Raw genomic sequence first — 9,190 nt, forward strand, 5'->3', positions numbered from 1 at the left:
CTCAAGAGTCTTCTCCAACACCACAGTTCAAAAGCATCAATTCTTTGGCACTCAGTTTTCTTTATGGTCCAAGTCTCACATCCATACATGACTACTGGAAAAACCATAGCCTTGACTAGAAGGACCTTTGTTGGCAAAATAATGTCTCTGCTTTTTAATATGCTGTCTAGATTGGTCATAGCTTTTCTTCCAAGGAGCAAATGTCTTTTAATTTCATGGCTGCAGTCACCATCTGCAGTGATTTTGGAGCCCAAGAAAATAAAGTCTGTCACTGTTTCCATTGTCTCCACATCTATTTCCCCAGTCAAATGTATGTATATATTACTTCTTATAAAATTTTTCTCCCTTACCAAAGGTGGGACTATGGGCAATCAAACCATCCTGGTGCTACCTGTCTGTGCCATAGTTAAAGTGCGAGTACTGGACTCAGTGGGCCAGGTCTAATCCTCTCTGGTAGTTGTTTTGTTTTCATACTCTGTTTTGACAAAGCAGAGAAAGGGGTTAAGAGTTGTGGGAGGCAGAGTTTTAGTTAGCCCTTAAGATTTCTAGCCCCTCATATAAACACATCTTCTCCCAGGTATCCTATCAAATACTAATCCAGGGGCTGCTAAGAAGAAATTTGCAGATGTAATGAAGGTCACAAATTTATGACCCAGCAATTCCACTTCTAGGTATTTACCTGAAGACAAGATAAAACTAAAAAAGACATCTATATGCAAATGTTTATTGCAACATTGTTTATGATAGCCAAGATATAGAAACAACCCAAGTATCCATCAATGTATGAATGGATAAAGAAGTATATGTATATATACATATACACACATGTACACACAGCAAAATATTACTCAGCCATAAAAAAAGAATGAAATTATGTCATTTGTGGCAACATTGATGGCCTTCAAAGGCATTATGCTGAGTGTAATAAATCAGATGAGAAAGACAAATATCATATTACCTCTCTTAAAGCCTTAAAGATAAAGGCTTTTATAGATAAAGAAAACAGATTGGTGATTGCCAAAGGTAGGGGGCAGGTGTGGGAGAAATGGGTGAAGGAGGTCAAAATATTGAAAAAAAGTATGGTGCATTACTAATAACAACAACAAAAATCCAGTAATTGTTTAAAAAATACTTGCAAGGACTAAGTTCAAAAGGGCTTGTTTTGTACAAATTTCATGAACAGCCTATAATCTTCATATGGATATTTTATATATATATATATGTGTGTGTGTGTGTGTGTATACATATATATATATGGAGATTATCCTTAGTGCTGCTGCTGCTAAGTCGCTTCAGTCGTGTCCGACTCTGTGCGACCCAATGGACGGCAGCCCACCAGGCTCCCTCGTCCCTGGGATTCTCCAGGCAAGAACACTGAAGTGGGTTGCCATTTCCTTCTCCAATGCATGAAAGTGAAAGTGAAGACACTCAGTCGTGTCTGACTCTTCACGACCCCATGGACTGCAGCCTACCAGGGTCCTCTGTCCATGGGATTTTCCAGGCAAGAGTACTGGAGTGGGGTGCCATTGCCTTCTCCGACTATCCTTAGTAGGCCTCATCTAGTCAGGCGAACCCATAAAAGGGACAGGGTTCTCCCCAAAGAAAAAGATTTGAAGCACTAGAAACCTCTATGAATTAAGACTAGCACCTGGCTGACAGTCAGCAAGTCAACAGGCATCTCATCCTACAGCTGCAAGGAACAGGATTCAGTCAGCAACCTAAATGAGCTCAGAAGAAAGCCCTTCTTCAGAGCCTGCTGAAGAGACACAATCCAGCCAACACCTTGATTCAACCCTCTAAAACCCCAACAGAGAAGCCAGTCATTCTGTGCTTGGACTTCTGACCTACAGAATTGTGAGTTAATAAGTGGATATTGTTTTTAGCTGTGATGTTTGTGGTAATTTGTTGTCTAGCAATAGAAAATGAATGTAAAAGTTCTGTTTCCGACGTCTCCAGTTTACTTGGATTAAGGGAAGCAGCTCTTTCTTCTCTACGGCTGCTGTAGTATTCTATTGCATAACTGCACCACCATTTGTTTATCCATTCAGCTGTTGAGGAACATTTGGGTTGTTTCCAGTCTGGGTCTATTCTGAATAATGTTGCTATGAACATTGTGTACAAATCTTTTGGGGACATCTGGCGCTACACAGAAAACACAGGAAACATATAGGGAACCATTAACTCAGGGACATTTCAGTTGAACATCTTCTGACCTGTTACTCCCTCTCTCTGAGTTCTGATCCTTGATTCTCAAGCACCCTGAGTCTCATGGAGCCACCAAGTGGCCTGGCTGAGTGCCCCCTGCCTACTTCCCCACCTTCCAGGGGATGCTCCATAATGCCCACTTTGAACTTTACTTTTTGGCAGTCCTATTGAAAAAAAAAAAAAAAAACAACTAAAGATATCTAGAGACCACAGTAACTTACATTCAAACTAGTTAGCCTCTAAAAAGGAAACAAACAGAACAGAAACCACCTGATCTCCACATCATGCCCCTCACCATGGATGTTAATTATAGGACAAGTGCGTTCATTGCTGTTAGCAATGATTTTGAGATTTCCCACCAGTTTTCACTGTATTTGCCCAGCCCTAAAGAAACATCAGGAAAGTATTTCAGAGTCACAAACACCGTATTTCTTATTTACTGACAGAAGATGGTAACAGTTTTTTTAATACAAAAGTTGAGAACAGGTTTAACCACTTACTGAGAAATTCAGAGTCAAGATTGGAGTAATATTTCAGGTGTTAGGAATTCTCATCAAGTACACTCCACATTAACAGGTAGTCCTTTTCACTTGAAATAAACCTGGAACCAGAGACACTAGAAATGCCTTCAATCGCAATGAATACGATACTTACCTTAAACTTTTGCTTAAGCAAATTCAAGCTCTTGCTTTAACTTTTCATGCTTTTGTAGGGGGGAGGAATTAAGTTGATCATTTAATTGAATGTGATTTGTGTTTGTGAATGTGAAGAGCCACAGGAGAAATCATGGGAAAGTGGAAGAGATACTGACTGGGATAACTGCCCTGAGATGCCTAATTTCAAATTTATATTCCCTCAAAATCCTCTCTCTGTTGATAAAAGGTTATCTAGTTTCGAATATAAACAGGCTTTGTCAATGCTAACTTCAAGAATGATCATCAGTCATGTAAGCTAGTGCCTTGAGATAACCAGAATTGAGGAAAGAGAATTTATTTATAGAAACTGGCACAATGAAATGTACAATTTATTTGAGAATAAAGAGAAAGTTCTCCAAACAGATAGAACTGGCCTATGCAAGAGTAACATGCTAAAAGAAGTCCTAGAGAAGATAAAATTGTTTAGAGTTCAGCTAATTGTTGAACGAGTGGTTTTGACTTAAAACGATATCCATTTGACCTCCTCCCTGATCCTTGAAATCTTGGCTGACTGTGATGTCCATCTTCTATCTGAAGTCAACAAGCATGATTCAATTCAGTTCAGTTGCTCAGTTGTGTCCAACTCTTTGTGACCGCATGGACTGCAGCACGCCAGTCCATCCTCCCTGTCCATCACCAACTCCCAGAGTTTACTCAAGCTCATGTCCATTGAGTCAGTGATGCCATCCAACCATCTCATCCTCTGTCGTCCCCTTCTCCTCCCGCCTTCAATCTTTCCCAGCATCAGGGTGTTTTCAAATGAGTCAGCTCTTCGCATCAGGTGGCCAAAGTATTGGAGTTTCAGCTTCAACATCAGTCCTTCCAATGAACACCCACGACTGATCTCCTTTAGGATGGACTGGTGGGATCTCCTTGCAGTCTAAGGGACTCTCAAGAGTCTTCTCCAACATCACAGTTCAGAAGCATCAATTCTTCAGTGCTCAGGTTTCTTTATAGTCCAGCTCTCACATCCATACATGACTACTGGAAAAACCATAGCTTTGACTAGACGGACCTTTGTTGGCAAAGGAATGTCTCTGCTTTTTAATATGCTGTCTAGGTTGGTCATAACTTCTCTTCCAAGGAGCAAGCATCTTTTAATTTCATGGCTGCAGTCACCATCTGCAGTGATTTTGGAGCCCAAGAAAATAAAGTCTGTCACTGTTTCTATTGTTTCCCCATTTATTGGCCATGAAGTAATTGCTACCTCTCAAAATGCCCACCTCATTCTAGGCTGCCTTAATGACCCAGCTTATGCCCCTTTATATACTCATCGCCCTGAGGGTATTCTCACCCTATAGGATATCTGACATTTTCCCATTTATCCAGTACTGGTTCTTTACCCTGAACCTCTGAACCACTTCCCACTCTCAACCCCTTGAGTGGTGGCAACAGGGTGTTCTTGGCAGGAGAACAGCTTTTAGTGAGGGGCCCGTGACTCCTTCAGCCCCTCTGATAAATCTAAAGTTAGTCACAGTCTGGAACTTCCATACTGATGGTTAATCTGATCAAAATCTAATCAAAAGCCCCAGGGAGTGACTGGTTTCCACTTGGAGGTGATTCTATCTCATGTTCCTTTGAGCTTTCTCTCCCCCATATTGCTTATAATGGTTTTAGTACACAGGTGTTGTGAGTTATGGGTTGTAGAGACTTTATAGCCCAAGGGGCCAATGCTATAGTTTTGACATTGTCCTTTATTTGTGGTAGAACTGTCTCGCAAGTGACTTTAGGAAACAGTACTCTTTGGCCTGCAGAGTTGGGGAGGGCCAGTGCATTTAATAATACCTGGGATTCCCAAGGTACCAACCCCTACACTCCACTGGAGCAGGCAACTGCCTTGGGCATGGAGTTTTTATAAATTTCCCACTAGAGCCAATACCAGTCTGCCTGGATTGAGCCTCACAGAGGGAGGTCAGTAACTTGTAGCCCCTGGCTGGGATGCAAGGCTTCTGGGTGGGTGGGTGTACATGTGTATGCACATGCACCTCGGGGAAAGCAGCAGCTTCTCACAAGTGAAAGTTTCTCCCACAAAGTGAGATCTTGAAACAATTTTTCTTAATCTTTCTTCTCTTTTTGCCAGGGTTTGGTAGTTTTCTAAAGGAAAGGTCCCACTGAGAGAGTGGTATATCATAATGGAAAGGGCAAGTCTCATTTCTGATACCCCTCTGTCCCCAACTAACTTTGTGACCTTGACCTAATAGCTCAATTTCTTCATTAGTGAAATGGGAAATTGCCTCTTAGACCACGTGCTCGCATAAGGATTTTTAGCTCTATGAGTTGTCTACCTCCCATATAGGCCTAAATAAATATATGACAAACTTAAGAATACTCTCTTCTGGCCATTTTTAGGGCTGTGGACAAATAAGTCAATGTCTTCTCAAAATCTTTAGTTGACTACTTAGTAAAGCATACATATTTAAAATCATATTTATAAAATAATGTATTGATTTTTAATGTTAATATTTGTCCACTGTCACTTCATAAAACAATTATTCCTCACTAGTGTTCTTTTGTGACTAATTCAACCGTTTTCTAGACACAGAATTGTCAGTTCCCTCTAAGTTGCTGACACTTTTTGAATCTATATACAATGCTGTCACCAGAAAAGATAATACTAAATCATCCATGTACATAGCACTTGGTGATTTTTTAAAATTTCCTATAAATGCATATGTATAGTCTTCATAAAGTACATTCACCAAATTCATTATTTTTATGTGTTCTCTAAAAGGTCTATTTAAAAACACATCTAACACTTGCATTTCAGGGCTAATAACTTCAAGAATTGTTACTAGATCAGTAATAAATTTCTTTTCCTCTCTTTCTTTAACCAGTTCTGGTAGACGACCTCCACAAGCCTCTGAAACAAACATTAACTTAGATCATTTCACCCTGATGTGTCTTCCCTTCACAGTAGTTTGTGGTTCCAAATTCAGATGTTGAGGGAGTACCAGAAAACGGCTTCAAAGGATGTGTATTGAAGATGACTTCCTTTTTTCTGGGAAATAATTTTGGAGACAAAAACTTACCTTTTATGTGGCTAAATGGGGTCAATATAAAGCCATTAGTTCAAATTAATTCCAGAGTTTTAGCTTAGGTTTTTTATTTCTTCATTTAACTTTGGAGCCCAAGATCACAGCACTCTTAAGTAGAAGATTTTCTTTAAAATTACATTACTATTATTCTCTTTTTAAAGGAAGGATCAGAATTTAATATATATGCTTAACCAACCAGTCACACTCTGAACCATCAGAAAACTAAAAGGAAGCCCTTTCAAAAATAACCACTCGACTAGTTTATCACATGCAGCCTAATATGGATCAAGATAATAGAAAAAGAGAAGTTCACATATAGCACTTTATGCTTTTTCAGTTTTTCTTCGAAGTCAAATTTCCAACAACCTGGACCTTGTCTTTCTCTTGTGACTTTGCCGTTTATGGAAGGGTGGGGAAATGCTGGTGCCTTTCTGTGACCATTGCTGGTAGCTGCTACTTTCAATTTGCTCTCCCTGTCACACAAGAAAGTATTGCTACTCCTGAGCAGCCCTCCCCAAGATGCTAGGGCATGCCTGCCAGGAGCTGACTATGAAAACTTTGTTTTTTTGATCAGGCAGGAAATGAAAAGAAACCTGTCCTTCCGTTTGGCTCAAAATAAGAATGAGTGTATATAGAAGAGTCCCAGGGGGAAAAAATGCAAGAAAAATAAACTCAGCTTTCCACCACCAACACCCTTTTTTGCCCTCAATAGAAACCTACAGGCAAGCTGTCTCAGTGGATAGTAAATATTCAGAATGCTGTGAGGGAAGTGTTGCATGATTAAAGCAAAAACAAAACAACAACAAAACACAGGAGCAAAGCCATTGTGATCTCTCTCGAACTCTGCAACAGGCAAAGTTATTGTTTCTTATTGACTTGTTGGCCAAACCTCTCCTTCACCTACCTCAGCCAGTGTGGACGGGAAGAAGAGACCTTGGCTTCAGCATAAATAAGTCAGTTCTAAAGAGACTGACAATCACCTTATTAGAGCCTAACTTATTTTCATGCCAATGGAAAGCTCAGTCTAAGGGAAGTGTATCCTCAGGCAGCCAATCACTGGGGTTCCTTCTTCTCAAGCCTCAGGAGTCCCAAGGGAAATCCCACTGATGAATGCCCTGCCCCCATCTGAGACTGGCTGCTGGATTTCAATAGGCCTCTGTTCCCTATTTCAGATGGGAAAAAAGGAAAAGTTTCCTAGTATCCTTATTAGGAGAATTTTCAATAGAGTTGTTTAAGGAGAGGGTTAATACTGATTTGGTGTTCAAGATGGCCAACTCCACCTCCATATGAAAATCTGAAAATAATTCTGATAAAAAGAGCAGCTCTGCTTGTGAGCAAACCAGATGGCTATCCACCCCTTCATCAAGTCTGTTAGTTTTCACGTCGCTGCCTTGGAAGTTTCTCCCCAGGAAAACACATGGACATGAGACTTTTTGACTGAGTTAGGAATCTGTTTTAAAACAAGGTCCATCCACAACTAACCCCTGGGTCTGCCCAACATAATTGCCTGTTTCATTTTCTTCAGGATATTTTTTCTAGCAGATTGACTACCCTTCTGGATAACTAAATATATCACTTATGGTCAACAAAGTGAAAATATTGAGGCTTCTTTGTGGAGAATTCAGACCAAAACTTGGTGTTTGCCTGAATTCTCTGGATCTGCGCAGTATGCTGCAGCTGGGCGTGCTCTGGGGGGTTGAAGCACACATAATTGGAAAATGTCTCAGATTCTACTTGAAGGTTTATTTATGGAGCTGCTCATTAAAGCATAAGTAGAAAGAACCTCATAGGCCACTTACCAAGGGAAGCTTCTTGTTTCATCGGGAAGTGGGGATTGAACATTTTATAATCCTTCGCAATCCCACTTCCTCTAACTAGTTGTCACGTCCCAGACAGGTATGATAATCAAAGTCCAACCTTGGAACGGACAGAGTTGGTGTTAGGGTGGGTGTCTATTGCCCAACATACTGTGTTGAGTGCACTAATACAATGTTTAGCATCTTGGCAAATGTAGAATTACTGACAATAGCTACAACTGACCAAAATAAACATTAGTATGGAATAAACTATTCTTTATATGGGCGTGGAATTCTCAGCATGGGGTGAAGAGTCCATGAATAGATTTCAGAGTGATCCTCCTAAGAATTCTGTGGGAATAAAGTTGGCATCTGTATATGTGTCCTTTATTCATATTCTCAAAAGGGCACCTAATAAAAACTGTAAAGCAGGAGCCATTAGTCTAGATTTATAAGCACTGTACATTAAGGTAACATGCTATACCCACATAACTTGGTCTTAACCAGTTTAAACTTTGAAATAAATTTTACCCTCTCTCCAGTTTTCCCAGGTGGCTCTAGTGGTAGAGAACCTGCCTGCCAATACAGGAGACATAAGAGACGTGGGTTCGATCCCTGGGTCGGGAAGATCTTCTGGAGTAGGAAATGGCAATCCCCCCCAGTATTCTTGCCTGGAGAACCCCATGGATGGAGAAGCCTTGCTGGCTTGCATGGGGTTGCAAAGAGTCAGACACAGCTGAAGGAACCTAGCACTGGTACCCTCTCTCCAGATCCTGATTCTACCACATGCTTCAAACCATGTACAAGTATTTTAGCTTTCCACTGTGTGAGATCTTGATAAGCAGACTTCCTTCTCTAAATCTTTTTTAAAATCTTTCTTTAATAGTATGATATATACTAACACTAATGAGAATAAAATACATCTTGTGAAACAACTTTGAAAAGAAATGGAAACCAGTGATATTGTTTGATACCCTTCTCACTAATTCTAATTTGACGTTAATCATCACTATGAACTATAATCTGGCTCATAAAGGTCTAGGTTTGTTTAGCATCAAAGCACACTCAAATTTTATAGTATATGTGAAAACAAAGTTTTTTTTTAAAAAAAGCGTTAGTTACATATTTTACCTGCTGCTGCTGCTAGTTATAATATATACTGCTAGTTATAACCTGCTAGTTATAATCAAAGAGACCCACTCTATAGTTAAGATTTTTTTTAACTCTGGATTTAAATGAAACATCAGTATTTTATCATTTATCCCTTGGTCATTGCTTAATTCAATTTTAACTTCTCTTGGGTGAACTCCAGGAGTTGGTGATGGACAGGGAGGCCTGGCATGCTGTGGTTCATGGGGTTGCAAAGAGTCGGACATGACTGAGCGACTGAACTGAACTGAACTGAACTGATCTCAGCGTACTGGTGTACCAAAATTTTCACTGAAGTCTCTCAATATTT

The 9,190-nt window shown here is 40.1% G+C and overlaps 1 long non-coding RNA gene across 1 annotated transcript; it reads left to right on the forward strand.

The window, feature by feature from the left end:
- Positions 1-1,251: 1,251 nt before the first annotated feature.
- LOC129620565 (uncharacterized) lies at positions 1,252-8,666 on the forward strand. The gene is made up of 2 exons (XR_008698556.1): positions 1,252-1,854; positions 8,274-8,666. It is a non-coding gene; the product is annotated as an uncharacterized LOC129620565 (long non-coding RNA).
- Positions 8,667-9,190: the final 524 nt, after the last annotated feature.

This window comes from Bubalus kerabau, chromosome 10, assembly GCF_029407905.1.
Source record: "Bubalus kerabau isolate K-KA32 ecotype Philippines breed swamp buffalo chromosome 10, PCC_UOA_SB_1v2, whole genome shotgun sequence".
NCBI classification, from domain to species: Eukaryota; Metazoa; Chordata; class Mammalia; order Artiodactyla; family Bovidae; genus Bubalus; species Bubalus kerabau.